Raw genomic sequence first — 8,149 nt, forward strand, 5'->3', positions numbered from 1 at the left:
AACCACTTACTGAAGAGACTGACTTTTCTGACTGACTTTTCTCCATTGTATATTCTTGTCTCCTTTGTCATAGATTAATTGACCATAGTTGCGTGGGTTTTATTTTTATTTTTGGCTGCATTGGGTCTACGTTGCTGCATGCGGGTTTTCTCTAGTTGCGGCGAGCGGGGTCTACTCTCCACTGCGGTGTGTGGCCTTCTCATTGTGGTGGCTTCTCTTGTTGAGGAGTATGGGCTCTAAGCTCATGGGTTTCAGTAGTTGTGGCACACAGGCTCAGTAGTTGTGACTCATGGGCTCTAGAGATCAGGCTCAGTAGTTGTGGTGCACAGGCTTAGTTGCTCTGCAGCATGTGGGATCTTCCCAGAATAGGGATCAAACCCATGTTCCCCACATTGGCAGATGGAGTCTTAACCACTGTGTCACCAGGGAAGTCCTGGTACATGGGATTATTTCTGGGCTTTCTAACTTGTTCCATTGATCTATGTGTCTGTTTTTGTGCCAGTACCATACTCTTTTGATTACTGTAGCTTTGTAGTATAGTCTGAAGTCAGGGAGCCTGCTTCCTCTAGCTCCATTTTTCTTTCTCAAGATTGTTTTGGCTATTTGAAATTTGCCCTGGCATGGATGGAATTGGAGGATATCATGTTAAATCAAATACATGAGACAGAGAAAGGCAAATACTGTATGATATCACTTATATGTGGAACCTAAAAAATACAACAAACTAGTGAATATAACAAAAAGAAACAGACAGATATAGAGAACAAACCAGTGGTTACCAGTGGGGAGAGGGAAAGAGGGGAGGGGTGATATAGGGATAGAGGATTAAGAGGTACAAACTATTATATATAAAATAAGCTACAGGGATATATTGTATAATGCAGCAAACATAGCCAATATTTTATAAGTGGATTATAATCTTTAAAATTGTGAATCACTAGTACACTTGTAACTTATACATAATATTTTATGTCAACAATACTTAAATTAAAAGAAGGAAAAAAGAAAAGAAATTTTAAAAAAGGAAAAAAGAAAAGAAATATTTAGCCTAGAAAACCACCATCCTGGGATTAAGAGAAGGGGACTGAATTCTTAACTAAGGTTTGCCACTGTCAAGTTTATTACCTTTGACAAATCATCAACAGCTCTGATATTTAATATGTTTTTTTCTGTAAAATGAAGGGAACAGACTAGGTGGTATCTCTACTTTCTGTTAATAAGGAGCCAGATTTTTATGTATGTAAAGAAACACTAATATAGACTAATTAATGTAAAAAGTAACTTTAGAAACAGTGTGTGCAAAGGCCAGGAGGTTTTCATTCTGTCACCCACCTCTGTGAGGGCCCTCACAGCTGGGGGGCTTCTCCATGTCTTCTGAGGCAGTGTCACGGTTGCTGGCAGGAACCATGTCTTGTGGGAGAAGCAAAGCCTTTGCACTGCAGGAGCAGCTGCAGTGGCAGTAGGGAGAAGAATTAAAGTTCTTTGAATGAAGGTTAGCACAGGCTGTGTTTACTGGGGAAGTCCATCTCAGGCTTTTCAGGCTACATATTAGACTCACCCAGGGAATTTTAAAATACAGTGACGCCCAGGCCACAGCCTGGAGCACTGAAGTCTGGCAGACAAGGTTGACAGGTGACTGTCAGGTGCTTCTAGCATGTGGACAAGACTGAGAACCATTGATCTCAAGCATGATTGGCAAATTTACTTTCATTTAAATTACTTATTCAATCCAATTGTTGTGGGAAAATATAGTAGCAATGGCTGTACCAAGAATGGTTCTGCTATCACAGCACTACTCATTGTGAGGAAGCGGGTCGCTGTGTCAGCAGGTGTCCTGGCAGAGGAGAGCTGAGAGAGGGGCTGCCACACATGGGCGATCCCTGCACTAGGGTTTTATGTTGGTCGTGGTGTTTGTTTTATGGTTTTTTCCTGCATGAAAATCTTCAAGGCAACAAGTGATGTCTGTCATGGAGAACTTTATGGAATATCCGTGACTGCTTTAGCACCTACTATGAAGTAGTAGTTTTCACCTCTAAACAGTTTAGAGCAGGTTGCACAAATTTTGATCCAGAAACCTCCCAGGAACAGCCAAATAGTTGAGAATGCATGGATAGATCACAAACTCACTGTAAACAACAAACAAGTCCTCAGGTTTATGGTGGCTTTGTAGACATTGGTCCATTGATTCTCATGAAACACTTTAAAAATAAGAGCTATGCTCATGGTGAAAGGCTGAAAATCAATGCCCACAATATAAGCGAGTTTTACAGTTTACAGTTTAGAATTTACATTTTCTTCTACTTTATTTTATTTTTCATGTTCATAGATGTAATTGTAAAGCAAAATCTTAACAAATCATATTAAAATATATCAAAAGCTTAATGTATTATATTATCTTTTGAGGTTTGTCACAGTAGTTCAGAATCAGTTTAACATTTGAAAAACCAACATAATTTACCATAAAATACAGTATATATGTAAGTTCAATAAAATACATTTAGGACTTCCCTGGTGGCACAGTGGTTGAGAGTCTGCCTGCCAATGCAGGGGACACGGGTTCGTGCCCCAGTCTGGGAGGATCCCACATGCCACAGAGCAGCTAGTCTCGTGAGCCATGGCCACTGAGCCTGCGCATCCAGAGCCTGTGCTCTACAACAGGAGAGGCCACAGCAGTGAGAGGCCCGCATACCAAAAAAAAAAAAAAAAAAAAAATTAAATTTGAAAGTAAGAAGTAAATCTGCCTTTTTTTTGCAGGTAAGGTAGTCAGTTATATAGAAATTACAAAAATCCTACTAGATCTTAAAAATGAGTTTACGAGTGTTGTGGAATATAAGAGCATAATACACAAAATCAATTGTATTTCTATATATAAGCAACAGGCAGTTAAAAATAAAATCATAAAATATATCACTTTCAATAGCCTTAAAATTATTAAATGCTTAAATATAACAAAATTTGTACAAATTATGTACAAAATAATTTTAATTTTGGACCCTTTACATAGTGTTGGGATACTTTCTTCCCTTAGTATTTTTCCTATACATTTTTAAAAAACTTTAACTGAGTAGGTAGTTAATATAAGATAAACTGCTATTAATCTGTTTTATTAAATTAAATTTAATTTATTTTTTATACAGCAGGTTCTTATTCATCATCACTTTTATACACATCAGTGTATACATATCAGTCCCAATCACCCAATTCATCACACCACGACCCCCACCGTCCCGCTGCTTTCCCCCTTTCGTATCCATATGTTTGTTCTCTACATCTGTGTCTCAACTTCTGCCCTGCAAACCATTTCATCTGTACCATTTTTCTAGGTTCCACATACATGTGTTAATATACAATATTTGTTTTTCTCTTTCTGACTTACTTCACTCTGAATGACAGTCTCTATATCCATCCACATCTCAACAAATGACCCAATTTCATTCCTTTTTATGGCTGAGTAATATTCCATTGTATATATGTACCAATTCTTCTTTACCCATTCATCTGTTGATGGACATGTAGGTTGCTTCCATGACCTGGCTATTGTAAATAGTGCTGCAATGAACATTGGGGTGCATGTGTCTTTTTGAATTATGGTTTTCTCTGGGTATATGCCCAGGACTGGGATTGCTGGATCATATGGTAATTTTAGTTTTCGTTTTTTAAGGAACATCCATACTGTTCTCCATAGTGGCTGTATCAATTTACATTCCCACCAACAGGGCAAGAGGGTTCCCTTTTCTCCACACCCTCTCCAGCATTTGTTGTTTGTAGATTTTCTGATGATGTCCATTCTAATTGGTGAGAGGTGATACCTCATTGTAGTTTTGATTTGCATTTCTCTAATAATTAGTGATGTTGAGCAGCTTTTCATGTGCTTCTTGGCCATCTGCATATCTTCTTTGGAGGAATGTCTATTTAGGTCTTCTGCCCATTTTTGGATTAGGTTGTTTGTTTTTTTAATATTGAGCTGCATGAGCTGTTTATATATTTTGGAGATTAATCCTTTGTCTGTTATTCATTTGCAAATATTTTCTCCCATTCTGGGGTTGTCTTTTGGTCTTGTTTATGGTTTCCTTTGCTGTGCAAAAGCTTTGAAGTTTCATTAGGTCCCACTTGTTTATTTTTGTTTTAATTTCCATTACTCTAGGAGGTGGATCAAAAAAGATCTTGCTGTGATTTATGTCAAAGAGTGTTCTTCCTATGTTTAGACAGCATATATATGGGTTTTGTTTTTGTATCCAATCAGCAAGCCTGTGTCTTTTGGTTGGAGCATTTGATCCATTCTCATTTAAGGTAATTATTGATATGTATGTTCCTATGACCATTTTCTTAATTGTTTTGGATTTGTTTTTGTAGGTCCTCTCCTTCTCTTGTGCTTCCCACTTAAAGAAGTTCCTTTAGCATTTGTTGTAAAGCCAGTTTGGTGGTGCTGGATTCTCTTAGCTCTTGCTTGTCTGTAAAGCTTTTGATTTCTCCATCAAATCTGAATTAGATCCTTGCTGGGTAGAGTAATCTTGGTTGTAGGTTCTTCCCTTTCATCACTTTAAGTATATCATGCCACTCCCTTCTGGGTTGTAGAGTTTCTGCTGAGAAATCAGCTGTTAACCTTATGGGAGTTCCCTTGTATGTTATTTGTCATTTTTCCCTTTCTGCTTTCAATAATTTTTCTTTGTATTTAATTTTTGCCAATTTGATTACTATGTGTCTCGGCATGTTTTTCCTTGGCTTTATCCAAGGAAATATGTATGTATGGGACTCTCTGTGCTTCCTGGACTTCGGTGGCTATTTCCTTTCCTATGTTAGGGAAGTTTTCAACTATGATCTCTTCAAATATTTTCTCTGGTCCTTTCTCTCTCTCTTCTCCTTCTGGGAACCTTATAATGCAAATGTTGTGTTTAATGTTGTCCCAGAAGTCTCTTAGTCTGTTCTCATTTCTTTTCATTCTTTTTTCTTTGTTATGTTCCAGAGGAGTGAATTCCACCATTCTGTCTTCCAGGTCACTTATCCGTTCTTCTGCCTCAGTTATTCTGCTATTGATTCCTTCAGGCAGCTTCATCAGCTGCCCTGAGATCCTAGCTGTGTGCTATCATGTTTCTCCTTGGTGGCTGGCAGGGTGGGATGCCTGCTCATCTGGCTCTGTTCTCATGGTGCTCTTCCTCTGGTGTGTCCCTGCATGGCTCCTGCAGCTTACAGAGGCCAGCATCACCTCTACTCCCTCAACTGGTTTCTCTGTAAGTGTCACTGGCCTGGCATCACCCATGTAGGGTCTCCCAAACCCTCTCAGGTGGCTGTGCATAAGTTCCACTGTGTAGCACCTCCCTGTGGGCAGCTTCCTCTGGAACACCAAAAGGCATATTCCAGAGTGCACCATCAGTACAGACCTTAGTAAGGACACAACCATATCTTCTCCAAATAGGCCTCTGTCTCACCCCTGGAAAGGGTCATCACCAGATCTGCTCCTCCCTTGGGTTCTCTGTATCAGCACTGAGCCCTAAGCACTTCATAAGTACTAAGAGTGGTGGCTGCCCCTGTATCTGTTGTTCCTCTGTTCTTTAGCATTCTCTCTTATTGGCAAACTCCAATTACTCCAATTTGCCATTAGTTAATAATCCTCCATAATAAACTCTCCCTGATCAGATTATTATATATTTTCTGTCTCTTGCTTGGACTAGGTTGTGACATCATCTAAACAGGTAATCAAAGCTGACATCACCAGCACTAAGACATTATGACCTCATGGACTTTCCATTTGTTGCCTCTGTCTCCTCAGGGAATCATATCATTTTGTAGTGTTCTTGCCAAAAATGAATAACCTAAATTTAATCATGAGGAAACATCAAATAAGCCCAAATCAAGAGACTTCTTAAAAATAACTGACCAATATTACTAAAAAGTGTGAAAGTCAAGAAAGATAAGTATTTAAAGAAAAAAGGAATAATTTAAGCCCTCTAATGGTTTCTTATCATACTTGCAAATGCCCCCAATCCTTATCCTGATTTACAGAGTTCTGTGTGATCTGGCCCATCTCTTATCTCTGACCTCACCTCATATCACTCTTCTTCCTTCAGCGTGCTCTGAGTACCTGGATTTTTATCAGCTTATACACTCTGTCTACCCCATCACCCTTTATCCCTTTATGCTGCTGTGTTCACATCTTTTGTGCTCAATAAATCCACAATCAAATGTAATCTACCTCAACTAAGCTCTCATTAATAGCCACTCCTCTAGAACGCAATCTCTAAGAAGTTCAGTCCTTATCTCCCTCAGCTCTCTGGCACACCCTAAGTACTAAGTATTTTCTGCATTGATTGTTTTGGCACTCATGACTTCAACTGGTAATATCAAGTTTTTTTACCTACCTGTTATACTGTGGTATTTGACTCTGGGGGTTACTCTTATCTCCTTCAAGTCCTACTCTTCCTTGGCTTTTGTGCCACTGCCCCCCTTCTCTTCTCACCTCTCATATTCCTTTCTCTTATCCATGGCTTTGTGCTCCCCTGCTCTCCACTTCAATGTTTTCTGCAGAGTTGGTTAGGCTAGGAGGGCAGATTGTAAGTGCAGATGCCTAAATTTGGGAATATAATAAATGGCTAAAGCCCACAGAACTTACAATGTGACATGTTCAATCTATTTAAAAATCCCATCTGCCTTCATATCTGTGCTGCAAGAATTTTCACCATCTTTTCTATGATTAATTAAGGCAACATTAGTTGTTGTAACAAACAGCCCTCGATGTCATTGCATAAGAGTGTGTTTCTTGTTTATATTTCAGTAGATTGTTTACATAACTCTTTTCTTGTTGGAGCTCTGACATCCTCTAGGATCTTGGAATCAGATATGTAAGGTTAGTGAATGGAGGAAGATCACAAAGGGAGATACTACACATAAAGTTAGAAGTTATTTATGGGCCAGGTTTGAAAGTACCTTGTATCATGTTGGCTTACAGGGCACTCAGCCACATGCAAGGAGTCTGGGAACACAGCCACACTGTGGGCTCGGGAAGGAGAGGACACAGGCTTTGTGAACAGACAGTGGTCTCGGTCATACCCTACATGGAAAGACAGTGGAAGCTTACAAGGCAAACATGATACTATTTGGTAGTTAATCTGATGTAAGAGGAAGCAATAAGACATAAATATTGTGGGCATGTTTTAGTGCTCAGGGAAAACTCTTTGCTAGGACAGGAATGACTTTTGTGGAAATAGTTGAGCTCTTTGTTTTCAATATTCCTAGTTGGTCATTAACTTACACTCTGACTTGGGGATTTGAGAGCTACGTTTATGGAGAATGTTATCTTCCCACCTCCCAGGGCCCCCTTGGTTTAGAAATGATAGCATTGGGTTTCCCAAATTTAGAGGCTCCTCTGACTCCTCTCTCAGATTTCAAAGGCCAATGGTTCTTTTTTTTTTAATTTCTGTGATTTTTTTATTGAAGTATAGTTGATTTATGACATTGTGTTAATTTCTGCTATACAGCAAAGTGATTCAGTTATATACATCCTTTTTAATGTTCTTTTCCATTATGGTTTATCTCAGGAAATTGAATATATCAATAGTTCCCTGTGCTATGCAACAACCTTGTTGTTTATCCATCCTATATAAAATAGTTTGCATCTGCTAATCCCAAACTTCCAATACTTCCCTCCCTCATTCCCTCTCCCCTTTGGCAACCACAAATCTGTTCTCTATGTCTGTGAGTCTGTTTCGTAGATAGGTTCATTTGCATAAAGGCCAGTGGTTCCTATGTGTCTTGTCAGCTTCTTCTTCACCCAGGCCACAGTGTAGCTGTGGTCCAGGCCCAGGACTAAGAGACTCATCTTAGCAGATTTTCTTTGGTCACCTTATTTATCTCTACACTGTCCATCAGCAAGTTCAGAAATAAGCCCAGTTTCAAATATTCTCTGTGCTCTCATGACATGCAAATTTATAGCCAGAGTTTCTTGAGCTTTATAGTTTATAGTTATTTTCTGAATATTCTAACGTAGATGTTGTATTTGTAGTGAAAGATGTGAGCTATAAAACGAAATAGGTCTTGGATCCCTGACCTGTCATTTAATAGCATTAATAATCTTAGAGAATTTACTTTACCCCTCAAAGCTTGAGGTTTCTTACCTGAAAGAAAAATTGAGATGTGATAGAACCTTTTGCTGTTG

Source organism: Lagenorhynchus albirostris, chromosome 10 (assembly GCF_949774975.1).
Source record: "Lagenorhynchus albirostris chromosome 10, mLagAlb1.1, whole genome shotgun sequence".
In the NCBI taxonomy this organism is placed as follows: Eukaryota; Metazoa; Chordata; class Mammalia; order Artiodactyla; family Delphinidae; genus Lagenorhynchus; species Lagenorhynchus albirostris.